This window comes from Manacus vitellinus, unplaced genomic scaffold, assembly GCF_001715985.3.
Source record: "Manacus vitellinus isolate BGI_N305 unplaced genomic scaffold, ASM171598v3 scaffold_4_pilon, whole genome shotgun sequence".
Taxonomy (NCBI): domain Eukaryota; kingdom Metazoa; phylum Chordata; class Aves; order Passeriformes; family Pipridae; genus Manacus; species Manacus vitellinus.
In genome coordinates this window covers 26,863,133-26,889,302 of record NW_021940604.1, presented here as the reverse complement: position 1 = coordinate 26,889,302, position 26,170 = coordinate 26,863,133, and positions in this window count along the sequence as shown.

The following is a 26,170-nucleotide window of genomic DNA, read 5'->3' as shown; positions in this document are numbered from 1 at the left end:
CTTATCTCGCAGGCCTCTTAACACCCAGTTTATAGCCTGAGGAGTCAGGCTGCTCTGGGCAGAGGGTGTAAATGGTCTAGTGATAACAGTTTCTGGCATGGAAGGCTATGGAATACACAGTTTTGGGTTACACCCATACCATGATGAACTGGTCCCAGCTGTTCTAACTAGGACAGTAATATTAACAGACATTTTTTATCCTTAACATACCTGTCTTTAGGCATGGCATGGTACATATTGTTATAGAAAAGCTGCTAGATACTCCTGGTTTCTAACTACACCAAACAAGCATAGGAGACAGGAAAGAAAGGGCTAATACTACCAAATACTTGTAGATGTAAAGTAGTTTTTAAAAGTACTTGTTAATTTTATTCTGATCTTAACTGCATTCAAAGTTCTAGGGCAAATTCATAGTAATTATATGAATGTTACTAAAAAAATTTCTAATGAACATACATCCTAAAAAAAAAAATCTACTGTAAAATGTCTCAAGGTGACATGCCAACTCTTTATACCTCTACTCAGCATGTATTAAAATTCATTTTTTTTATTTTAAAATTTTATTAAGAATAAATCTATTTTCTACACCAGATGTGGTGTCAAATATGGAAGTAAAAATGTTGGAGAAATTTACAACCACCGGATGTCATTGTTGTTCTTTTAAAATATATATAAAAAAATTGAAGCTAGTTCAAAGAGTGGGCTAAATGTTTTCTGCCTGTGTCCACATTTTTATTTTAAAATAACATTAAAAAATATATTCACCTAAAATAGGACATTGTGTTAATTCTAATGCTTTTCATAAGGCCAAATGGGCTACATGGACACTTCACTGCAGCAGCCTAACTTCTGTTTTCTTTAATAGTTCATAAATCACTGCAAATGTCAATATAGTTAGTTAACAGAAAGTGATGATCTGGATTGTATAGTGAATGTGTATAATCAGCTCATTTTAGTAGGTGTAGTCTTCAATATTTTTTACATGACTCATATTAAATCTCACTTGTGAATAGCTCTTTTCATACCATTGTCTGAAAATGCAGTACTAATAAAAGTCAGTAACAGTTACCAGGAGACAAATCTAGCCCCTTGCTCACTTCTGTGAGTTGTTCTGCAAAGAAGTGTAGGAGCTCGACTCAGACGAAGAGATGCAGTTGAAGCAGTGAGTTCTGTGCATGAAGGCAAAAGAGCAATGGAATCACTGTTGAATGGAGACAGACGTAAAAAGGCTAAATCCTCTGCTGAGCAGAAATCTCCCATCCTTTTCTGTTGTTTGTCACTCAGGTATGCCACAGACCTCGACAAGACTTCTTTGGGGGGCTCTGCAACTGCCTGGTGGTCTACAAGAGAAGATTTCTTCTCAGTGCTTCCCTACAACCCCTCCATCCCCTCACTTTACATCTGCCCAGCACCTGGCCCGGAACTTGGAGGGGTTCTTAATTTAATTCTATGTGCGCACTTATTACCCTCAAAAGAAAGTAAGGCTGAACTAGACTCTGCGTACAGTGGGTGGGTTGAGCACAGCTGTGCAGCAGACCACTCTTTCTACTTTGTGAGAACGATGTTGTTTAAAATATCCAGTCATCTTTTGCCATCAAGTGATTTGGAAATGAAATTATACGAAACAAAAAAGAAGGGCAAACAGATTTAACTTTATTCCTCCCAGAGTTGCCCCATTTACCTGGATCATTAGCATTGCACTGAAATATTGCCTCAGGCCAGCGCCCTCTGCTGTAGCAATATCGTGAGTATGATATGTTAGCAGAAATCTAGAGAAATGAAATAGTGATGTCACCAGAAAAGAAGTAGCAGTTTATTGGCTGGAGTCAGGCTTGCTGTTAATGCATGGACTGCCTTCCTCACCTCTGCGCTGAAACAGATGGCTGAACTTGGAGGCTCTGATGAGGAGAGGACAGAGGAAGAGCAGCTAACCTCTCTTAATACAGAGTAACATTTGGATTTGAATATGGAGGTACCATAACCGGAAGATAAAATTGACAGCTTCATTGTGCAGTTATAACAGTTCTATTGCCATAGGGCTTTGTTGTTCTGCCTATTCTGTTTTCAAGACTGAAGAGTTAGCAAATAAGTTGCATGTGCGTCTCTCTGCACTGCCAATGCTTAGGTTGCAGTAAAAGGTCAGAATTAACCTTGGGTAGAAATAAATACACTTGTCTCAGTCTTTTGAAATATTAATAGGAGTGCAGATGTGGCAGCGTGGGCAGACTTGGACCAGTTATTGTCATCTGGTACTGTTGTATAGCATATACAACCCTTCTGAAACTGCAAGAAGCTCTGAAATGCCTCTTCAGGACAGTGTGGTACTCCATCATCTTCATCATATGACTGTTCTCTGACGGTACAATTCCCAAAATCAGTCCAATGTGCACCTATGCTTCAGCGACTGCAGAAGAACTAGTCCATCTGGATTCTATTGCAGCCCCCAGATGTCTGCAAGCTTGCAGTGGCAATACCTAAAGTGCACTTTTTTGTTTTGGTCTGGTCTTTATCTCTCAGCGGGAATTAGGTGCCTAAATGCCTTTGAGGGTTTGGGACTAAGATCTTATCTCCAGGTATGTGCAGCCACTAGAACACCAACAGGAAATTTTCCATCCTCTGGGCTGGACAATTGGATTAAAAATTATTCCTGTAAGAACTGAAAAAGGACAATGATTTCCAAGAACTGAAAACCTTTTGTTGAAAAGAGCAGTTTAACACTGAAATTTTAACAAAGGTGGGAAAAGAAGATATCTGCATCAAAATAATTGATATCGTGGTAACTGATTATACTGTCACTCCAATATGCAGTTGACATGAGCTGAACACACTCAGTCACCCTGGTGGCGGCTCAAGTTCAGGACACAGGTTGGAGTCAGAACAGGAGCCTAACCTTGGTGGTCCTTGTCTCAGGGAAGTGCCCTACCCAACCAGCTAGTGGAATATGGATGACATGAGCACACTTGTTCAGCCTGCTGGGCTTTGTCATCTTTCTCCCTCTCTCATCTTTGGTGGATCCTGGGTTCATTCTGAGCCATAATGGGAAAAACGAGATCTCGAAAACTTTCGTGGGACAGGAAAACCACTTCCTACCCAGTGCTATTTCTGCTTCTAAAATTCTGTTTGGCAGTAGTTTCAGTGAACTCATTCTTCCTTTGTGTGCCATATGATCGACAGTTGTTTTCTAAATCACCAAAAGCCATTGACAGGCTTTGTGGTTTCGATTTAGGACAAAGACGTTCTTTTTAAAAAATCATTAACTCAAAGTGGAGGAGAAAAAAAATATGTTTGCCTTAGTCTTTGCTTACAAAAATTTTATGAGAGCAAAACCCACTTATATCCACACTATTTACAACTGTAAAAGAAGATTAAATGGAATTGTGTTTATCTCAAATTAGAGAGCCAACACTGAAGTGAGGTGCATAATGTACATATATATTCACATACCAATAATATGCACATCTGAACATGTAGAAATATTTCATAGTTTTCATAGATAAAGAGATCTTCAGGTGTGTGGGGAAACCAGATACAAATATATACGTATATATAATTTTTAAATTAAAAGTATTTGCTGCTTTGAAATTTCTGTTAAAAAACAGACACATACACATTTGTGGTTTTTATTAATTTTGAACTTTCCAAGTTTTACCTACTCTTTCAATATTTATCCAATTATTTCTCCCCCTACTCACCCCCTCACGGATGTTAGATTACATTTTTTTCCAAGGATGAAGGATACTATATTGCTAAAATACCTGTAACTTTACAAGGCAAAATAAGAAGGAAGATTAAATACTCTGAGCACTTCTTGAAAGAACAGTATTTCCCCCTGGGTCAAATGACATCATCAACACTGTGAGGCAGGCAAAATACAGATCAGATCTTCAAACTGATTTGTGTATTCCTCTGGTAAGAAAAAACAAAAAACAAACAATTTTGCAGTTGGCTCAAATGATGACTGGAACTTAGGCAACCTCAAGATGCTATGTGTTCGCTGACTTGAAAGTTCGTTCATAAATATCACAGTGAGAATTCCTGGACAGTGAAATGCCACTAGTAGCTAATGGGGAATTGACTGTCCATCACTGTCTCTTTAGAGAATAGCTTGGGGACAGATAGAAAAGATTGCTGTCTCTATAAAATTCATCAAGAAAACAAGAGAAAATAGGAAACTCAGCAGCAGATGGCCCAGGAGAGCCTACTGTACTCTGGTAACCTGCTGGCAACTGTTTCTGTGGCATTAGTGGAAGTTCCTAGCCACGTACACTTGGAGGACCATTTGACTACTAGTACAGTAACCACTGTTACTGTACTGGGAAGCTTGGACCTTCCCAGTCTAGAAAATTTTGATTTTTTCTGCATTTTCAAATAATGTAATAGATTAGGAAGAGATACCATCCCTCAAATGCAAAACCAGCTATATATCCTGACAGTTCAAATTGTTCTTCAAAACGCCAGTGCCTCAACTCCTGCAGGGCTTTAATGGTCATCTGGTTCACACAGGCACCGCATATAACACACAGGGAACAGCTAAGGTCTTTCCTCTTTCCACCTGGCTTTTATGTTTCTATGTATCCAACTTCCATATTTGAAGACTTTCAGTAAATTTCTCTTAGTCTTTGTTTTCTAAATTAAACTACTCTGCCTCCACCACGAGCAGTTTCTCATAGGCAGTAGTTTTCATATCTCTTGACTTTTCCCGTCCCTTTTGATATTTTTGTTAACTGATCTACATATACAGAGAAGACTCTTAGGGGGCAATGAGGCATTAGGTAGAGATGGGACCCTTTGTGTAGATGAGATATAGGTAGCCAAAGAAGACAAAGCAGTAGTACCCAAAAGTGTGCAGCTTGCACATGACACTCTGTACAATGCATCAATATGGTGCTCATAGAATCATAGAATCATAGAATTGTTTGGGTTGGAAGGGACCTTAGAGATCATCTAATTCCAACCCCCCTGCCATGGGCAGAGACACCTCTTTTTCTCAACATCACAACATTGATGACTTGGATTTGCCTCTTTATCTGCTGTAACCACAAGGTGATTTTCAGCAGAACTGTCAGATAGCCTGTCATTCCTCAGTTAGATTATGCAGTAGATTACTATTCCTGCATATATGAAAGTTTGCATTCAAATTGAATCTGTTTTTTTTCCAAACCATTTCCTCAGCTTGCTAATTTTGAATTTTAATCCTGTGTTTTTGTGTAACTCACCCTGTATAAAACTGTAATAAACAGGCTGGACAATATATCTCTAAAACATCCTTCCTGTCTGGTAGTAAAACATTTCACATCCCCTCAGTGAATCTATACTGAGGTCTATGTTTCCAAAGCATGTTCACATGGAATCACTGAGATGAAGTGAGTTGTTAGGAGAGTGAAAGTGGGGTGAGGATGTTGTTTTTGATGGTGAGTTTATCCATATATTCCTATTTTAACTAAATCAAAGTGATATGATGATGAGCCTGGCTTTTGAACCCGAAGATTTTAACCTCTCTCATTTTGCTGTAAATCTGGAGTATGTTCCTAAGCCCTTTTTGGATCAATACACCAGATTTTATTGGATCCTTCTCTTCCCCACATCCTCTGGCAGAAGAAAGTTACGTGGGAATTGTCAGTCTGTAATTCAGTCAGTTTTCAGTGGAGGCCTCTACTTGCTGTTAGATGATAGTCCTTTCAAACCACTTAAAATATTACGTGAGTATATTATTAACTGCATGCTCAAAGCTGTGAGTTCAAAGTTTGTGTCTTCACCTTTAAGAACAAAAAACAAGAAACTATCTGCCAGGTATTTATGTAGAGCTACTAAAATGGAATTCTTCCTGATTTATGGAGTTTCAGACAGACAGATCTTTGATTCTTCAAGTCATGTGTGACTTCAGAGATCTTTTTGTAACTCATTCAATCCAGTAGTTCTACTCATCCTTCAACTTTGGTCAAGTGACCACATTATATACAGGTGATGGAATCATCTTAAAGCAGACTCAGCTTAAAATATGTATGGAATATATCTGTGCACACACAAGCAGACTGGTTGTTTTCTCCACAGATACACAAATTCAAAATGCTGCAATATAATTCTGCATTCCTCATCACATGATAGCTGGTTATTTTGAAATGAGAAATGAATAGAAATATAGACAGTTTCCCTACATACATCTGGAAAAGAATCCAAACTGTCCAGGAAGACATTATTTCCTGGTAAAATACTCTGTGTGGTTTGGTAACGTATTGGAAAAAAACTTCAAAAAGCCAGATGGTTTTCCCTGTTATTTTAATGTTATTGTTTAATGAGTGGCCCAAGAAATGCATTTAAGTAAGTGAATAAAATCCAGTTGTTTCATCCTTGTGTTATCTTAAGCAAAAACAAATAAATAAAAGCATGCCAGTAATGAAATATTTTCCCTTAAGAACTTGGTGGAGTAGTAATGCCAAATTCTACAGTGATGTAAAATGGATGGATGCAAAGCAGATGTAACTTCATCTGCTGATTGCAAATGAAAGCTTTTAAAATTTGCTTGGAACATATTTATGCCTTGAGATGCATGGAGAAATGAAGTTCAACTGGAGTTTAAGGAGTGTTATCATTTCCCTCCACAAAATCTTCTTCTGTGTCACTGATCTCCACAGACAAATGTAGGGGTTTGCTACCAGGTTTCTTTAAAGCTCTATTCTCTTTTTCAGACATAAAAGCCTCTATATGCAGTATAAACAGGTATCTAATATCTTTGTCTATCAGTAAATCATTCAGTATACCTCACAATACTCATAAGCTGGCAGAGGTGTGCTTATCTACTCGCTTTCCTAATAGCAATGATCTATACCTGACAAACATCTTGTGGATTTGTCCCTGTAGGTTAATGATGAATTTTTTTTGAACCAAGTTAAAATAAATTTAAGTTAATTATAATGTCTATTAATGAAATGTCTGTCTTGGGTGAAGAACTTCACTGCCCTTGACAACATGAAATATGAATTAAGCCTATTAAGAAGTTTAGACGTTAAAGTGGGACTTGGTGAGAATTTAAATACCGCAGTTGAAGACTTTGTTGCTCCAACTTCACCAACTCTCTTGAACTTCAGGGAGACTGTAGTGACTAACATTCCATCACTGAAATTTCCACATCTCTTGAAATTTTCTTTTGCAAGTGTTCCAAACTACTTCAATTGGGATCTAGAGTAGCTCCTGCCTATAGATACCTGAGAAGCTTACTCCAGACATAAAGCTTCCCTTCAGAAAGGGAAGCTTTCTTCTTACCTCTTCATCTTCTTTTCAGTCTGGCTTTATCGATATTCTTAAACCATCCCAGCCCCAAACACTGAAATTATTGCAAAATACGGGAGCTATGCAATTTCACTCATCACTGGAATACGTGCTCTTACAAAAGAGCATTTCTTTTGAAATAAAACATCTCAATTCTATTTTCTATTCAATTTAATCCAGGGCAATTAATTCAATTTAATTTTGTCTTCCAGGGCAGGAAGGGCCACTCTTCATCTTTACTGTTGCAACTACCAGGTAAGCTTTCTCATTTCACCAATAAAAAACAGGTGCAAAAGGAAACATTCTCTATCATTTACTCAGGGAAAAGTTCCAGTAGCAAAGCTCAAGGCTGGGAAGTACGAAACATTGCATTGTACCAACTCAGGATGAGGGGCTAAAGCTCTTACTTGCTACTTCCTAAGTGAGTGGTATAGATACTGGGCAACGATATGAAGCAGATAGTGTCAGCATCATCTCCTTCTGTATCCAGAAAGACCAGATAAATCTTCTGTTCTCTAAATGGCAGATGCAGATACCTCACACAAGGATTGGTTCCAGACTGTGAATTTAAGTCTCTCTGAGTAGACTCAGTTCTTGAGAAGGACAGTGTTCCTGATGCCCTCCTTTTGTTTGTAATGATGTGTATTTTTCTCAGCCACCAATACTTTGTGTTATGGATTCCATTCCAAACTTTCTCTTTCCATAGCACTTAACATCAGCCTAGGGATTTTTATTGATGAACAGAGTGATAAACACTGGATATGGTGAAAATTAACATTATAGTGACAAAGTTCTGGAAAAAGTATCCTAAATCCTGCAGGTGGATGTACTCCAATAAAACTCTCACGGATTGTGGATCTGGAGCAGTGACTAATATTTTTTTCTGATGCAGGACTACAGTTTGAGAGATCCCTTTGCAGGATATAGTTCCCAACTCAAGGATGAACAAACAAAAAATATCTAAGGCTGAATATCCTAAATTGCAGACATTCCATAATTAAAGTCAATTTCCTTAAGTTGCAGTTTGTGTAAAGGCACTTGGTCTTGTAACCATGCCAAGTCGCCTTTGACCTCTTAAGTGCATCTGTATTTCACATACAGATCTGTTGCTTCTTTGAATGACCAGTGGTACCTAACATTTTCAGGAAAATTATCCCATCCTGATGGCTTGATAATGAGAAGTAAAATTATTTTAAAATCTACCTTCAAAACAGCTCCTCTCTAAATTTTCTTAGGTTATGTTTATAGATGTTTATCACAACATTATCATCTTCTCTGGTGTTTTTTTTATGGAATATATATTTTCAACATGCTATTGTTACTTAATATGTCTTATGCATATACAAGTGAATACACAAACTATACAATCAGTGTGTGCAATTAATTTTCACTTCTGCTGAGGGACATACTTCAAGAAAACCCTCAAGGTGGCAGCACTATCTCAGCGTTTAAGCTCACGTCCCACACTCGGTCTACAAAAAAATTACTGAAAACAGTGCATTGCTAAGGCAGACCTTTTTTTAAACTGTTTTTTTACAAACGCCTTATTAATCAACCCACTAGCCTTTCCTTTGTGCCTGAAAAATATCAGCTCGAAAACGTAGGTGTGTTTAGGCATCCTTAAAAAAATGTGAAAAAATGTGATGTGTAACCAAAATACCACTAGTGCTTGCTCTTCTACTAGATGTGAGAGAAATCGGGCTTGTGGACTTTATATAATAGCTGAGCACGTGCACCTAAGCTTATTTTTCAAACCTTCCTAAATATGGCTCTCTTTACTTAATCCTGCACTCTTGCAGTTGTGTTCATAGTTGCTGCTGCTTCTCATATCTCAGACAAATGGTCTGGTTAGCAGAGTGCAACAGAAGCACCATTGCATTAGACAAAAAACCTCACCACACTCCATGTTATTTTATAAATCTATTTTATGCACTAGCTCTTCACTAATCTAAACTGTCTGCAACAGTTAATATTGTTTAAATATAATCCTAGCTAATTCAGTTTTAGCCATAATGAATACAGGGACTGTAAGTGTGCACGATCCTGCACTCTCTTGTATAGAACTAATCCTACAAATTGCTTTGAATGTTGCAAGACAGTATTTTTTTCATAAGTGGTTTTTATAATCACTAACATAACATCATTTCTAAATAAGAAAAGATTCCTGCAGACACCAACAATGGTGAAAACAGCAGGAAGCTTCCATTGTTTTACTTTTAATGATATATCCTTTTTATTCAAATCACCCAAAATTCTAACTAAATAGTTTTCAAGTTAACAAACTACAAATGTAGAAGTGGTACATATTCTAAAAATAATGGCATGATTTATATGCTTCTGGATGGTCTACTTTCACTGAAAAGAACTTAGTAGCACATTAGGAGTGTAAAAAAATATTAAGTTGTGGGTGGGGGTTTTAAACACTGAACAGGTATAAAATTTAACAGATATTAATTTTTCAGTACTTCATGTGAATAATCCAGTCTGAAAACTTGCTTGGCCCAACTGTTTTTAGGACAACATCATCCATATTTCTTATCTCCATATGTCTTTAAGAAAATGAGAAGAAAAATTTATGCATTGACTTTTAAATTCATCTTTTTATCAGAGGATACTATTTCAAAGGGGCTATAAAGTATCAGATAATATTTATCACTAAAAGATTGAGTTGGAAAAGCTTCAGCTTGGTATGATAGTAGTCAAATTTTTATATTTTCCAGTCTTGGCATTCATAAGGGTTGTCTTGGGCAAAGCAGCTGCAAATGCAAATTCAGGGCCAACCTCTTTCCCTACCTTAGAATTTGTGAGTATTTCAACAGAACTCATCTCTAGAAACTATCTTAAAGATGGACAGCAGCTGGGAAGACACAGCTTGATTAAAGATGGGAAACATAAAATCAGGCAAGAGATCTCATGTTTGAAGACATTACTAACATAGTAGATAAGGAGAATTCAGTAGATGTTAATATACACTTTGGTTTCTGAGACACATTTGGCAACCTCACACATGACTAAAATAAAAGCCAATTTTTTAAAAAATACTAGTTAAAAAAAGTATTAAAAAATGGAACAGTAAGAACGACTCATTTGGACAACTTGCTTAAACAACAACTTGTTTTTTTAATCTATGTTTATTCCCATTGAAGATGTTAACACATTGCAATATATAGAAAATGAGATGTTAAAACATCATGAGCAACCTTTTCTACTATCGCATATCACATAAAGAATAAAAAAAAGAGGGAATACAATCTGTGGCAATCCTCAGGTACAAACTGGCCTAAGTTTCTTTACTATATTTTTACCTATATAGAAAAAAGTAATGACATCAGAGACACCAAGTTCTTCAAGATCTAAGGTCTTACCTATATTTCATAAATTGAACCCTAAGGGTTCTCAAATAGTAGAGGAGGAACAAGCATAGAAACACATACCTAGGCATCAGAATACCTATTCACTTTTCTTTGGAGAAGACAGGTACATTATGATGCTTAATATTAATAGTACTGTATTTCATTCATTCTTGTTCTACTGAAGAATAACAGCATTGAGGCAGTTGGTCAGTCTGGAAAGGTACAAATGGTAGTTACCCCCCTGCTCTAGCAGGTGATTAAGACACAGGTTCTGTTTTGTGACTCAGTTACCTAAATCTCCAGCAAATTGGCCAAGCAGCTGAATTGCTTTTGTAAACAAATTTGTACCTTGCAGACATTTTTGAAAATAGACTCATGATTTGCTTTGCACTGAGGTAAAGACATGAAATGTTCCTCTCCCACTTGTTACTCTTGGAATAATATTATAGTCTGTCCTGGGCACAGCTTCCATGCTTATTCCCAGACTTGCCAAAATACCTGAAAAGACAAAATAATCCATGCATGGCATCAGTAGGGGTTTTTTAGAATTGTGAGAATAATGTTTAGTGTATCAACGTATAATATTTTTTAAAATACATGATATATAATATCAAATAAAGACAACTTTTATTCAGAAAAATAGGGGACATATGTCCAGCTTCTGATGAAGTTTCATACTGCTTATTCCCTCAGCAGGATTTTCCTACGACACTTCTTAAAATAGAAATAATTATGGATTTCTTCTACTTGTTCTGCAGTGACATTTTTATTTTTCATTTCTCAGTTTTGCCTCCTGTGGAAGAGGTGATTCACCTTCAACTCCAAAGGATTGCCTAAACGCGTTTTGATTTAACTGCTGCTACATGCCAGTGCACAAATTACCTGGCAGAGATGATATGGAGTGATAAGACTTACATCCTACAGCAAGAGATTTACCAGGTACCCAGCTTCTTAGAGCACAGAGAGCCAGGTTCCACACTGGTTGTGAATCCAGTTTGTTTGTGCTGCTTCAGAGCAGTGGAATTAGCTCAAAATGTTAATAACTACAAATAAGTGATGGTAAAAAAAAAAATTGAGTGGCACTGTCTGCTATTTCTCTTTCCATGATCTGGAACCTCCAAAATACTTTATAAAAATACACCACTGTTCAGATGCTGCGTAGTTTTAGAGAAAGTTTTCAGATATTTCTGTGACTCCTCAAGCACAACACTGTGAGAATGTAAATGAATGAAATCGGAGAATGCATTGACAAAAATCTTACCTGGAATCCTGATGTCCTACATCTCCCCCAAAGATTTCTGTGGCTGCAAAAGCTGTGCTGCAAAAGCTACCATAAACACCCAGAAAATATTTCAGTTGTCTTCCCTGTAAAGTTGTTCACAAACAAAACATCTTCACTGCTCAATATCTGCCCTGAAGCTCTTGGTTCAGCTCAGAACATACCCAGATGTGCACTGCGGGGTGCGCTCGACACAGCTTTGGCTACAGGATGCCTTCTAGAAAGCGTCCAGGCTTCAAGGGTAGGAGCGACTTTATGGCTTCATAGTCCCATAGGTAAGAAAGCAATTTCTGGAAGCAGTGCCACTGTGTCTGAAGTGGGTGAGTTTCAGACTCACCCACTGCTTTTTGTTACACTCGTTTCCCCTGACTAATAAAAACTTGAGCATTTAGAGGTTTTTTGCATTTCCTGAAATAGTATTTCATTGCCCTCAAGTCACTCTTCAACTTGGTTTTTAGCATTAATAACAGACTCTGGTTTACAGCCAGTAGAAATATGGATTTTCCTTCACCATAGAAGGTATTGTCATCATTCTTCTATGTAAATTTTCCAATACGCCTTAAAATATATAAAACTGCTATACCAGTTTTCTATAGCATGCCAAACATGGTACTGGCATGTGACCATTTTAATGAAATTCATTTCGGCCAGGCAGGGAAGGGGGTTTGTGTCAGTCCCACCTCCAGGTAGTGTCCTTAAACACTCACCTAAAACATTTAGCTCCTTAGAAAGTGGAAGAGACCAGGTTTCTGGTGGACAGTGCCCAAACTAGCAATCTTATAACTGCTTAATTTTGAATAAAGATAAAAAACCAACAACAGCAGAGTACAATCTAGGGATTGGTGTTAGGAATCCTTTTTTTTACCTTATCTAAGAGGGATACAGTCAATATGCCACAGAGTAAAGGCATACATTACCTACTCATCTCCAAATCTGGCATTCATTTTAGAGCGCTAATGTGCTCCAGTGGAGGAGAGTCTTTTCTCCTGCACTGAGTAGTTATGGCAACATCCTATACAAAAAGAGTTTTCTGAGCCCATTAACCTAGAGGAGAGTTGCCCAGACCAAGTAGTCTCCTTGCTAGGCAAGTGTCCCAGTTATATCTGTTAAAACTCTGGAAGAATGAGCTCCTCTTGACTGTTTATCTGAAGACATTATGTTAATTTTGGAATGGATAGAAGTGCCTAATAAATAATAAACAAACAGTTCTGGAAATTCAGGGGAAACATGGGAGTTCAGGCACTCCTCCTGCCCTCAGGTATTCCCCACTAAACTAATAGAGGCAGTTATCTGCATGGCATGACAACTTCTCAAACTTTTGTTTAATAATACCTAATTCTTCCCCACTGATAGACTGGGAACCTATGTCTTTGAGACAATGCCTTTTCTTTGAGGTAACTTTTAATGGAAAGTTTTCTTTTGCATGTCATGAAACAACATTTCATGCCTTCTTGCATCTTACTCGTAGTTTCTATCAGGTAATTGTCTTTTTCGCCTCTTAGTAAAATGATTTCAAGATCATTGGTCCTTCAAGCAACCACAAATATCTAGTAAGCAAATCTCTAATATCTATGTAATGAAATCCAAAGTAGAGTTACCTTACATGTAGTTATCCCTCTTGTTGCATTAGGAAAATATCAGCTCAAACTGCCATCTCCCTGACAGATATTTCTAGATAGTGCAGCCAGGTGGTGAAGGAATAAATGATCCTTCTCTGACTTGATTCATTGTCCTCCAACAAGCCACATCTTGAATGACATTAGTTAATACATGAAGCCACATTCACACATGAAATAGGAGACAGCATTCACCCAATAAAGGGCCAGCTCAGCACCTCCTTTTATGCATGCTAAACTTCCTGAAGATGTTATGACCAAGACTTTTAACTGATCAGATATGAGAATTGTCCAGTTAGCTTTCAGTAAATGTCAATTACATCAAACTTCCTTTCATCTGTCAGAACCATTTTTTGGTTGGTTTTTTTTTAATTATTATTTCTCGGATCTCTAGGAGTAATAGCAGTCGTTACAAAGCTTCTTCATTTTATGCTCTTTTCCATCTTGTGCTGAATTTATTCACCACATGTTGATTTAGACTCATGACTGCATTAGCCCTTTTTTTTGCATTTAGTCTGATGCTCTTATGTCTGCTTCTGATCACCACATTCAATGTTCATGATTGCCTGTTTTTTTCCTGTTCTTGGTACTCATGCAAATCATTAGTAACTCTATTTCTTTCTCAAAACTCTTCCAAAATTCCCACAGTCATCTTTTAACTTTGCATTCCCTTTGGTATCAGTGTGTATTGTCATCCATACTGATTGACAGCCTAACCCCTTCCAGTCTTGCAGGTGATGTTCATATTTACATTCCAGTAGATAACACGTTATCTGCTTGCCCTGATTTGCACTGCTGATTTTGTGGCTCATTCATCTTGATATGCTGATAACTAGAGCCAAAAAAAATATTTTGGAAGAAGTCAGTGTGCTAAATTATTTCACATTACTTCAAAATTGTCTACAATTTAAAGTCAAATTTATTGAGTAATTTAGTGAAAATGAAAAATATAAGTTAAGTCAATATATGAGTACCAAAACTGAAGGAAGGGAGAGATTTTGTCACCTTGAATTCTGCCCCATTTTTAAGCACTGTAAACATTTTATTTCCCTTTTACCTGAAGGGATTAGAATTCACATGACGATGCCAAGCATCATTGTGCTGTTTAACATTTTGTATAAAGGCTTCAACAAGACAGCAACCTCAGAATATCATGTAGCCTGTAGTGGCTACAGCCCTCAGCGGGGTGGAGAAAACAGCAGTCCAGATCTCTCTCACAGGCATTTAATGACAGTGTCTGACCTGCCAGGCATGGGTTCTAATTGCAGAGAATTGCAAGGTGCATTCCTTTCATGCATGCTTGTGTGGACTGTTAATTTCTCCTTATAAATCATTTTTAAACACATATTAGAGTTCTGAACTGTTTCAGTTAGACTAATTCCAGGGCTTCTTTACTAGTGCATTTCCATTATGTATATTTTATTTGCTTGAAGTTGTCCCTTCCAAAGACAAAAACGATACTATCTTTTCCCTCATCTGCAAAAATTTTATACAGAGGCTACATATGCTTTAAAACATGGGATATGTAGTATTTTGTTCTTTTCAGACATGTACTGGCTATGCCTTAATAATGGATACACAATCAACTTCAGAAGCACCGTTATATCTTACCTTGCTGTATGTGGTGAAGTTGTTTGCATTTTTCTCTTTCCTTGACCCAATGACTCTGCAATTATTAGTCTCTTCCTTGTTCTCTACAAGCATCTAAAATATTTTTACAGGTCTGTTTCTCCAAGTGTTTGTACTACTTTCTGAAGACTGAGCCATTGATTGTCACCGCAGGTTTAGTCAGGGCAATACAGAGTTCCTACCTCAAGAATACAAGCTTCTACTCCTCCATGTTTATTTTTTAACAATATATAGAGAGAACAATGCTATAGAAGGATGACAGTAGCTTACTCACATTATAAAACCCCTTGCTAGATGTTGATTTACATATTTTCATTTCTTTCAATTTCTTTCTACAGAAGTTGGTTGGCTTCACTCCAGCAGAGGAAAGCAAAAGAAAAGAAAAATTGCTTTACCCTGACAAACACACAACAGGTACACAGCAGCTGTTCAATCTTAGCATCAAGATTACGGATACACACAAGAAGCTGAAGCAGGCATACTTATTTCAATGCTGGTCACAATGCTCTGACAACAGTTTGTCATAAATCCTTTCACAGTCAGCTCAGATAAGGTGAAGGCACTTTTGCTGTGGGTTTCAGCAGATAATTCATTTTTCCTCCAAAAAAGGAGGTAGAAAACTAAGATATCCAGGTTATTAAACTCCTTAGGCTTAAGTATTTATAAAAAAGACCCCCCAAATCATCAAATTTTACCTTGTCATTAGAATATTCAACAACTCATGGCTATTATAGCAATGTATGCAACATTCATGTATAACTTTTACATTTCAATGTATTAGCCAAACACAAAGTAATTCAACAATATCACTGTTTGACAAATAGCATGATGACTACCAGAATCAGTGAAGCCTGCTTTCCTGTACCTTTCAGTCTTGTCACTGGCTTTAGTGTCTAAACCATGCAAACACCAAGTTAAATATCTCCCTGCCTGGGCTAGTTACAGAAACCTTCTCCCACGTGGGCTGTGTGGCCTTCAATATCACTGAAATTCACCCACCAGCCAATCCCTTTGTTTTCACTCCCACTCCAGACCCTAATCTAAAACCCATGTTTCCATCAGAAACAAGGCCGTATTTTGATATTATTTACCCATGAATATACTTGAAACCTAAAACTACACGTACCATTACTTCGTTGGTGGTGAACACTGTGATAGATCAGTTGCTAACTTTAGATCAAACCAAAATCAAAGTGGCCAGGGCAGTTGGGAGCTACAGCCAAAGATGCTGTCATAGCTCCTGTCAAGGCATCTTTTTCTGGTCTATCTGCGCAGCCAGTTCTGTGAAGTCTTAAATCTCCAATACCCAGAGGGTTCTCAGCCAAGTTCCCCACTCAGAGGTTGGAGAAAATCTGCCACCCAAGGGATCCAGGGGCCAAAAAAAGCCAGAAAGGGAGGTGCCTAAGAATATATCGAGACAGAAATTCTGAATAAAAAATTATACAAAAGCACTGACAAGGATCCTTGTCCTTCAAACACCTTCACATGGTTTCTTCTAGACCTAATACATTGGGAAGGTCACCCTTTCAAAAAAACATTGCTCACAAACCCCAAGAAATGAATGCAAAAGAAGACCTAGGGCATGAAATACCCTTAGAGAATGCCCAGTAGCTTGGTGATAAGAGCACTCAGCTCAAGGACTGCTGGTATGTCTTCAAACACATGCCTGCCATATTTGAACTAAGAGCATTCATGTCTCAGGAGAGTGCCTGCCTGCCAGGTTATTGGTTACACAGGGGTACACCAAAATGTGCACCCCAATGATGCAAATTAAATTACTATTTATAGATAAACAAACACATACTGCTCAGAGCTCAGAGCCTGTGTCTCTTAGATCAGCACATTACCAACTTCGAGTATTAAGCTTTTGTTTTTTTGAAGGGGAAGATAGTTTAATAATCTGCATGCATGCAGCATTTAAAACAGGGACTTTGCCACCAGCAAAGAATCTGCTCTTCAAAATGTGGTGCTTAGTATTTCACATATGGGCTAAAAAGAAGGGCAAGCACTACAGTAACAACCTCAGTGTGTGGCAGTGAGACTAAGTGAATTGATAGAAACTACTGAATGAGCAGATGATGAAACAGCAGACTAAATCCAATGTCAGTGCATGTAAAATAATGCAGAAATAGAAAACTAACTATAAGCATTCAGCCAGAGACCAGACAATGGATTATAAATTAGATGCTTTCACTTGTGAAAGGGATCTTGTAGTCACTATAGATTTCTGACTTTATCAGCTCAGTATTCCTCAGTGGTCAAAAAGCAAGCAGGGTGCTAAGACTTACTATTATGAAGAAGGAATAGTCAACTAAGTAAAAAAAAATCTTTTACACTTCTTGCTGTGTTTGCAACATATCAAACAGGATATGTAAAAACAGTACAGAGACGGATGAAAGCAATGACAAGGAGATAAGAAGAAATTAAATAGAGCAGAACAGATCAGTCTGGAAATGACTCAACTGAGCAGGCAATAGATACAAAAGAAGAATATAATATCCTGAATGCCATAGAGAATATGAACGGGAAACAATTATTCGACATTTCACATAGCTCAGGATGTGGAAGACACCAAATGAAGTGATAAGATAGCACGTATAAAGGAAACCAAAGGAAGTTCTTGTTCTTAAGTAAAAATCCCAGGCAAAAAGTATAAATGAGATCAAAAAGAAGGACAAAATAAAAGAATAAAATTCTGTCAAGGATTATTAAATGGCATAAGCCTGATACCACTTGTAGCTCCAGATATCTTACAGGCTGAGAACTAGGAGAGACTATCAGGGAAAGGTCATTCTGTACTTCTACTATTCTCTGACGGTCACAGTCACAAAGCCACATGGGTTTCTGTCAGTACCCTTCATGTTCATTCTTATGTTCTTATATATTGTAATAAACGCTTGATTTTAAACAACAGAGCACATTCTGCAGGTAGGGAGAAGAATACTGTGAAGTATTTACAAGTCCAATGCCTGACTCGACCTCCTATGACACAGGAAACAATTTTCAGACCAGGCTCTATCACAGATAAAGAAGGAATTGAGGCAGGAATATATCCTAGACAAGGCATGTATATTTTGGGTATTATAGTGTCTTCTACTAATTGCTTTAAGAATAAACAGGTTATAGTCATATCAGCCATGCAATGAAGGAAAATTTTAACAATTTCTGCTACACAGTTTGCTCTAAACAAAAAAAAAAATATTTGACTTAAAATGTAATATTTTGTATTTTAAACTTTGTTGGAAAAGTTGTAATAATTTACACTAATTTGGTTTAAAAAAAACCAAATAAAAATGAGTAAAAATACAAAACCCAACTGATATTTTTATGCATTCAAAATTAAAATCTCAGTAATTTTTAAGGTATTTCTTTTTCTCAAGCTCAAAAATAATCAAAGTTTTTGAGTTAACATAGGAAAGAAATCATAGAAATAAGAATCTCATTCACCTGATAAGCTTCTTTGAAAAGCTTAGTTGTGATTATGAACTCAAGAAAGAAAATATTGGTAGTATATTTCTGATCCAAATTAATTGGATCACAGTAATTTCTTTACAGTAGTGTGCGGTTCTTTTGTGTCTCTTCATTGTTGGGCTAAAATGCTGCCAATCATAAAGCTCATTTTTTTGTTCAAATATGTTGCTGTATAAACTCATAATAGAAAAAATTGGAATATTTGATCTTTTTAAAAGTCCCTCAATAAACAGATATTAAGAGAAAAATACAGTTAAAATTATGTCAGAAACAATTTTAATTATTGAAAGTGATCAGTCACATAAGACTTGTAAGGAATTTAGCACTGTGGAGAACAAATTTGAAAAAATTCCAAAATTATTGACAGAAATTATTTTGGCAAATACTTAAGAGGAAAATCATTTCCAGAGAGCATGGCTGTTATGGAAATTATTTGCTAGCAAATAATTCAGCAAGCTTCACTTCTTCAGTTTATGACATCCTTTGAAAATTTTGGCATTCAAGCAGGGTGTGCAAAGTGTATATTGAATTAAAAGTCAGAAAGATATTTTTCCACAAGAATAAATATTAGTAATAAATTGATCATGCATCAAATTATTTTCATTTTAGCATAGACCTATTATCCATATTTCTTACATTTTCCCTTTTTATTGCTGTGAAAACAATGCATCCAAGCTGAAACATGATAAAAGAATGTTGTTCCTTAATGTGGGTGAAAAATTCTTTCTAAAGCATAGCAAAAAGTGTGTGGGTTTTGTTGTTAATTTTGCTAGTGCCAATATTATTTTACAATGATGGACAAAAAACTATAAAAAAGAGTCTAACTTAATTATACTTAAATAACCAGGGCGCCTCTAAAAGGTAAGCAAATACTCTTCTGTGGCACTGCTTTTACCACAGTGTTTCCTAAATTGAGAATGAATGTGTACCACAGGGTTGTATTTATACCAAGCCATGGTGTTTACTTTTTAATATCATATGTTCACAATGTATTTATAAAAAAGAACAGAAAAATAGAATTGAGTATGGGTAAATATATGGGGAGAAACTGAATACGAAAAGAAAATCAAGCTATACATAGAGAATAAAATAAACAGTGTGAATTTAGCTGCAAAAATAGCAGAAGTGCTACATGAACCTCACAATAAATGAATTACTTAAGAGTGGAAGGTAGCAGAGACACTTGCTCTGTGAAGCAAGGTAGGTTCTTGCAGAAGTGATTGAGATGGGCTTCCTGAGGGCTGCAGCTGGGAGAAAGAAGTTGTCTGGCGGGAACATGGCTGGGCATAGAGAGGACAGCAGCTGAGCAAGCCGGGGCATGTGTTTGGCTTCATGTGGTCCTACTGCCACTGTCTTGAATGAGAGCCTGCCATCGCCTCAGCTGGCCAAGGCAGCAGGTGCCACAGCATTGCTTTTGTTGCCTGTTGTGGCAGCAGTTATTTTTGTTGGCTGTGAGAATGGCAGCTGCTCGGCTCTCTGGAGCAGAGGTAGGGGCATAGCTTTGTAGCTTGTCAAGGATAGCTGACACAGCACAAGAATCACATTTGTTTGTAATATGGTACTGCCTCTTTCCTTCATACCACCATACTAGGTTAAACGAGTCAAAGGCAAAAGTCAAGACTGATTTTTGTATAGTATTGATCATATCAAAGACACAGCTAAGCTGAATGCTCAAGTGCCCCGGCTATCATTTTTGTTCATTTGTTCTTCTATTTACATGGACTAATGGCCTAATGTTCTCTCTTAGTTAGCAAATGGTGTAAATCATATAATATTTGATCATGATTTATTTTCTCAATCTGGAGTCCTTCTTTTATACACAGATTCTCCCAAGAGACCATTTACAACCATGATTCTATGGGCTATAATCACAGCTCTAGGAATACTAATATGAACTCTTCTCTACTTTACACTGAATATTCACCAGCATCTGCTATGGGATTAAAATAAAAAGATTTTGTCACACATGGCAGCCAATTAACAAACAATATGTTGATGTAGTTTGGGGCTATCCCTTCATCTTCCATGCAGTATCTGTTGTGGAGGTATCTCCAGGGGTTTAAATTGCAGTCCTCAGCTTATCAATTTACATGTGGCCTTTCATTGACTCTTTCTGTCTTAATAGTATATGTTTTCATTTTTATAAAAATATTATATGGATGTTAACCAGAATGTCCTCTTGTGCTCTTTCACTGCCTATGTCTACAAGGATGAGCTTTTGTTTTTTCCAACTGAATGTCTTTAAATTGAAATTGTTCTGTTAGTAAGGTAGAATACAGAGGAATGAACACCGATTTTTTTGGTTTTGAGTCGATTTTTTTTTCTTCTCTATTTATAGTAGAAATACTTTTATATTTTATGTAAACATTGGTGTTTCAAAGCTCAGTAATGTTGCTGTTTATTCAGATGCCATTTCATTCAAATGAAATACCATTATTCTCTACTTCTGAATTAATTTGCCTGAAATGTATTTTTTACTATGCCAGTTTTAAGGTTTATTTTCAAATTCCTATTTCTATGTTGACTATAAAAGTAGATTGCTACACTGATGTATTTTTAAACATTGAGGTTGGTATAATTTTCCATTGCCTCCCACTACAACATTAAGTGTATATCATGTATTCCAGTTTTCAAGACTTTTGGTTCCCCATTTGCTTGCCCCCACTCTCCCTCCTACACAAGTGGTCTTTTGACTTGTGCAAAACTACAAACATGCCAAGAGGTGGGCATTTATTTTAGCACAGTCAAGTTTTAATTTCTTTTACTGGTTTTATCAGGAGTTGAAAGTGCAAGGAGTATCAGATTATTATCTTAAAAAGAAGCTGGCTATGCTTGAGTCATTTAAGTGTAATCTGTACTCACTGTAGTGATGAAAATACACTTGCTTCCTTTTCAAGAACAGTAAGATTAGGATTACTTCCTTCGTCTTTAACTACTTAAAATTTAGGCACTGAATGGAATATAGTAGTGTCATCCGTGCTTCTTTTACAGTTAGTTGAGATATAGATGTCTGTAATAGATGAGATTTTTTTTCATGTTGCTGTACTGCTTCCTATGGCCTCTAGGTTTGTCACACCTGATGATTTAGTCTAACCTGATATTTTACTGTAAATTTGGGGTTTTTTTAAACTATTTCCTTCTTTTTCCTGTACCAAGGTAAGTGGGATTTTTTTATTTTTAGATCTTAAAAATACTACTTTAGAGTAGCCATCCTACTGCAACTAAAATAAAACTCTTGAGTTGGCACTGTGTAGGTGTATTTTGGCACAGTGTTTATTTTATGTACAATTCTATACCCCTAATTAACAATAAAATTAAATTTGGATGAAGGTTTTCCATCATAAATGAGTACTTGAATTTGAAAATCAATCTGGACATTTTAAAATTTGATATCTAAAATGAAATTGGCTTTGAAATTCTAATATATATCCAAAGCAAAAAATTGAGAGGCTTTGCTCAAAGAATTTGCAAAAGTTTATTACCTGAATGTCTCTGCTGTGCCAATATGTGCTCTTTTCCTATTGCAAATGGTAAGCAGGAGTAAAAGGAGTGGAAGAAAACCCGAAACAAATGAAAGGAGATTAAAACCAAAAGCTAGCATAAGTAAAAAAAAATAAGAGGTCACCAAAGGGAAAGACACTGAGTTCCTGTAATCTGGATCCACTTATCAACCTACAAAGAAAATAATGAGGTGTTATTATTTTTGTTATACTGGAATGAGTAAAATGAACATCTTTAACACTGTTTATTTATCTCAGTGTTAGGTCTGAGGGAAAATTCCCTGGGAAAACAGAGAACTGGAGTCATGTAAAAGCAAAATGTAAAGGCATTCGTTGTATGCATCTCTCTTTGTGTTTATATGGACACAGGCTTGGTTATACCCATCTCTAAATTAAGCAGAATTCAGGAAGACACATGAAGTGTAAATCTAGACACTAAATATTAACCTTTAAAGGGTTCAGGGAGTTTTCATTTTGAAATAAAAGAAAACTAAAAGTAGAACTCTCTGGGTCTTGGATAGTTTCATTTTCTACTTAGCTATTCAGTTTTCCTCATTAACCTTTTTCCTTGCAAGTTCTGAAAATGAGGAATAACCAAAAAATGTTTCCAACATGACTTGAGCATTTACTAAGGAATCACCAGTAGCCTTTACATTAACAACATTTTTAGAGAGTACAGTGAATTTTGAAGAGCCATGATTGGACCCTTCTCTGATCCAGGTCCACTCTCAGACTGGAAGGCCAACACACAACACTAAGCCTTTACACTGAGCTAGGGGAAAAGCCAAGTGAAATCATCCATGTGTTCCCTTTCTCATTAAATGTAAAAGATTATTCAGAACTGTAGTTTTCCTATCCCTTGAAATAACACAGAAAATACTCAGAAGTACCTTCTAATAAAATACAACAGAAAAATAAAATAGCAGATAATGGGTGAAATTGTACTTCAAATCTCAGAGGAGAAGTCTGTTTGGAAGGGAGGAAAAAAAAGCCCTCATACAATTTATTCAAGACTCTTAAGGAAAAGTACACATAGAATTATCAGCATTGTCTGACAACAAAGAAGAATAAAGAAAATAGTCTAGCTGAGACAGAAGACCTGAGTAGAAGCCACGATACCATTTTGTTGTTAACTTCTTCAGGTTTAAAACCTGAGAAATATCAGGGAAGTTTATATGTATTTGTTGCCTATCATTTTATTTTCTGCTCAATAATACTGAGCTGTTAAACCCTATGATGGGATTTCCATTTGACCATGTGCAAGGAATTTAACTGTAACTTAAGTTATAATTCAACATGTCAGATCAGTTATGTTAATGAATGCTGACTTGCCCCAAATAGCATTCGTTACTATTCCTGCAATAATGAAGACAGGTGGAATAATTTGGTGATGTCTGTGGTGAAGAAGACCCTTTGCCAAAGCTGAGATGACATAGAATAGGACAATACATTCAGTTACTTTTTGGGTAGTGACATAGAAGTTTTCAAAACACTCCGATATTTTACTTTTTTTTAATACACTAAGATTATGGGCCAAAGAATGTGCATGTTGATGAGACATCTTTACTTATATTAGGAGCAGAGATACTACACTGTGTTACCTGAGCTGTAAAAACTTAAACCTTAAAAAAAGTTAAAATATTATTTTGTTTTACCTTTGTCAATATAACTCTGTATTTGGCACTAATTCTTCTGTTATGTGACTATATTTTGCTCAACGGAAGTACTTGAGTCAAGACTCATTTCAGCAGACAACACATCACTTGTCTCCTCAGTTATCTTTGAATAAGCCTAATATTTAATTCATTTTTCTGATGTCCCTTGTTCAAAGGTTCAGTGTACCTGCACAAAAATTAGAAAAAAAAAAGTGGAAATCTAACATATACCGGATTAAAATGGCAAATAATCATAGAACTGAATAAAATTTTCTAGTTTAAATTGTGGTCTCTCATTGTTTTTAATGCCTTCCTATCCCAACTCTTGTAAGAATTTGAAAAATAGTTTACAAGTAGGGAAACAATTTATTTAATACATGCAGATGATAACATTTTACTTTGTGAAACTGTATATTCTGACATATTTGAAGACAAATCAGTCTTTTTATTATACTGCACTATATCTAACATAGTTTCAAGATTTAGAAAGTATTCTGTCGTAAAAAGGAAAGTTGATGTACTTTTTTTTCAATCTTGTTCCTTTTCACTTTATTTTTTCCTATACATATCTTTCCTTCTCTTGATGCCTCCATGATACCTTGTCACAGAGCACAGGCCCCAAAGGGTTTAAAAGATTTTCTGAAACTTAAGAATTCAGAAACATGGGAAGATGTGAGTTTTCATAGGAAAAACCTTAAGGGGTTAAGTAATTTCAAAGAAAAGGAAAATAACCAAATGCAACTAACTAAATACAAAGTAAAGGATGTGATTGTATAGTCCTAGGCCTTCAGAATTAATTAAAAAGCAAACATGTATTTGAAACTATCAGAGGGTTTTTCACATCTATTTTGTCTCAGCACTCATCAACTGCTTTGGAGGGTGCTTTTTCCTTGACATCTCACCTTTCCTACATCAGTTTGATGCTGAAAGAATCCAAGCTTTTAAATAACAGATGGATTATTTTCTCAGCCACAGAATAGACATGAAAGACCACTTGTGTTTTAAATTATAAATCGTAGGTTTGCTTAGGGAAATTTACACTACTGGGTTCTTTCTGTATCAATACATATGCATGCAAGTGTTCAAAACTTAAGTGCTCTGGTAGTTAAAATAGCACAGATTTTTTCCCACTGTTTGGATGAGCCCCCTAGAGTTTCCAGCAAAAACTACTTCTGTATGTGAATTTAAAGGATTGTTTCTGTCTGGAAATAGGTATATCTTTCTGAAATTGGTTTTTTATTTGTGACACTCAAATTCAATTTCTCCAATGTTTGCAGAAAATCAGCGCACACACACACAGCACAAACATAGCTGAATAAAATAATGTAAATTTTTAGCCAAATATTAATGGAAAAGTTTTGTCTCATTCAAGTTTTTTTGTTGTAGAAATACCTTTGCATTTTATTCAGGTTTCTGTGTTCTGGAAATTAATATCTTACCTATGTAGCTTATAACCAGTCCATTACAAAGTCAACTTTACCCTTCAGTTTTTCATCATTTGAGATAAAGCATATTTGAGTACAAAGGCTAAACTAATTCAAAATTAAGGATATTCTACAGGAAGAATTACAGTTAAAATTAAAGGGAAAAAGGATAAAATCTTACTTTGGACTATTAATCAAATTGCTGTAGATTTTTAAGTATTTTTTAACTCCAAAATGAAGATTGTGAACCAAGAAACTATACGCAATTTTGGAGTTACTGCTCCATAAATTAAGCATTGACTGCAATACACAAACCCCCCTACAACTTTATGAGATAAATTGTTGAAAGTATTGATGCAAATCTATAGATAGCAAATTGACCTCATTGAAAATGAGGTCATGTATCTTCAAATGAAATGTATACAACTTTATTAAGACTTTAGATTAGGACAGTTCTTGTTCTAACAGTAGTTCCTTCTACATGGTCAGCTGTTTGATCTCAGACTTAGCACGGTACATTCATATCAACAGCCCTGTCAAACATTTGATATTCTCTAGATCCTACAGCTGTCCTAGCCATGAGTTCTATCTACAACCAAGGGCTGAGTGGTGCATAGGACCACTCCAATAAGATCCTGGCATTCCATATGCTGTATTGATTCTATCAGTTGCTTGAATCAAACTGAGGTGGGAGCTGTGGCTTTAGAACATGAGTTCTCATACTAGTTGGGAGCAGCTGTAATTTGCTCCACCCTAAACAGTCTATATTTGGTCTTCCTGCTTGCAGTAAAAAACCAGCATAGTCTCCAGCTGGAAAAAATATGTGGATACCTCTACCCAAGGCAGCTGTGAAAGTGCTGCTTCCTAGGCAAAGTTGTAGACAGAGTTAATTGCTAAAGAAAAATCAGAGCACGCAGTTCTAGGACACCTCGTGTACTCCTTACAGCTACAAGTATATATGGTTACATACTTCAGTG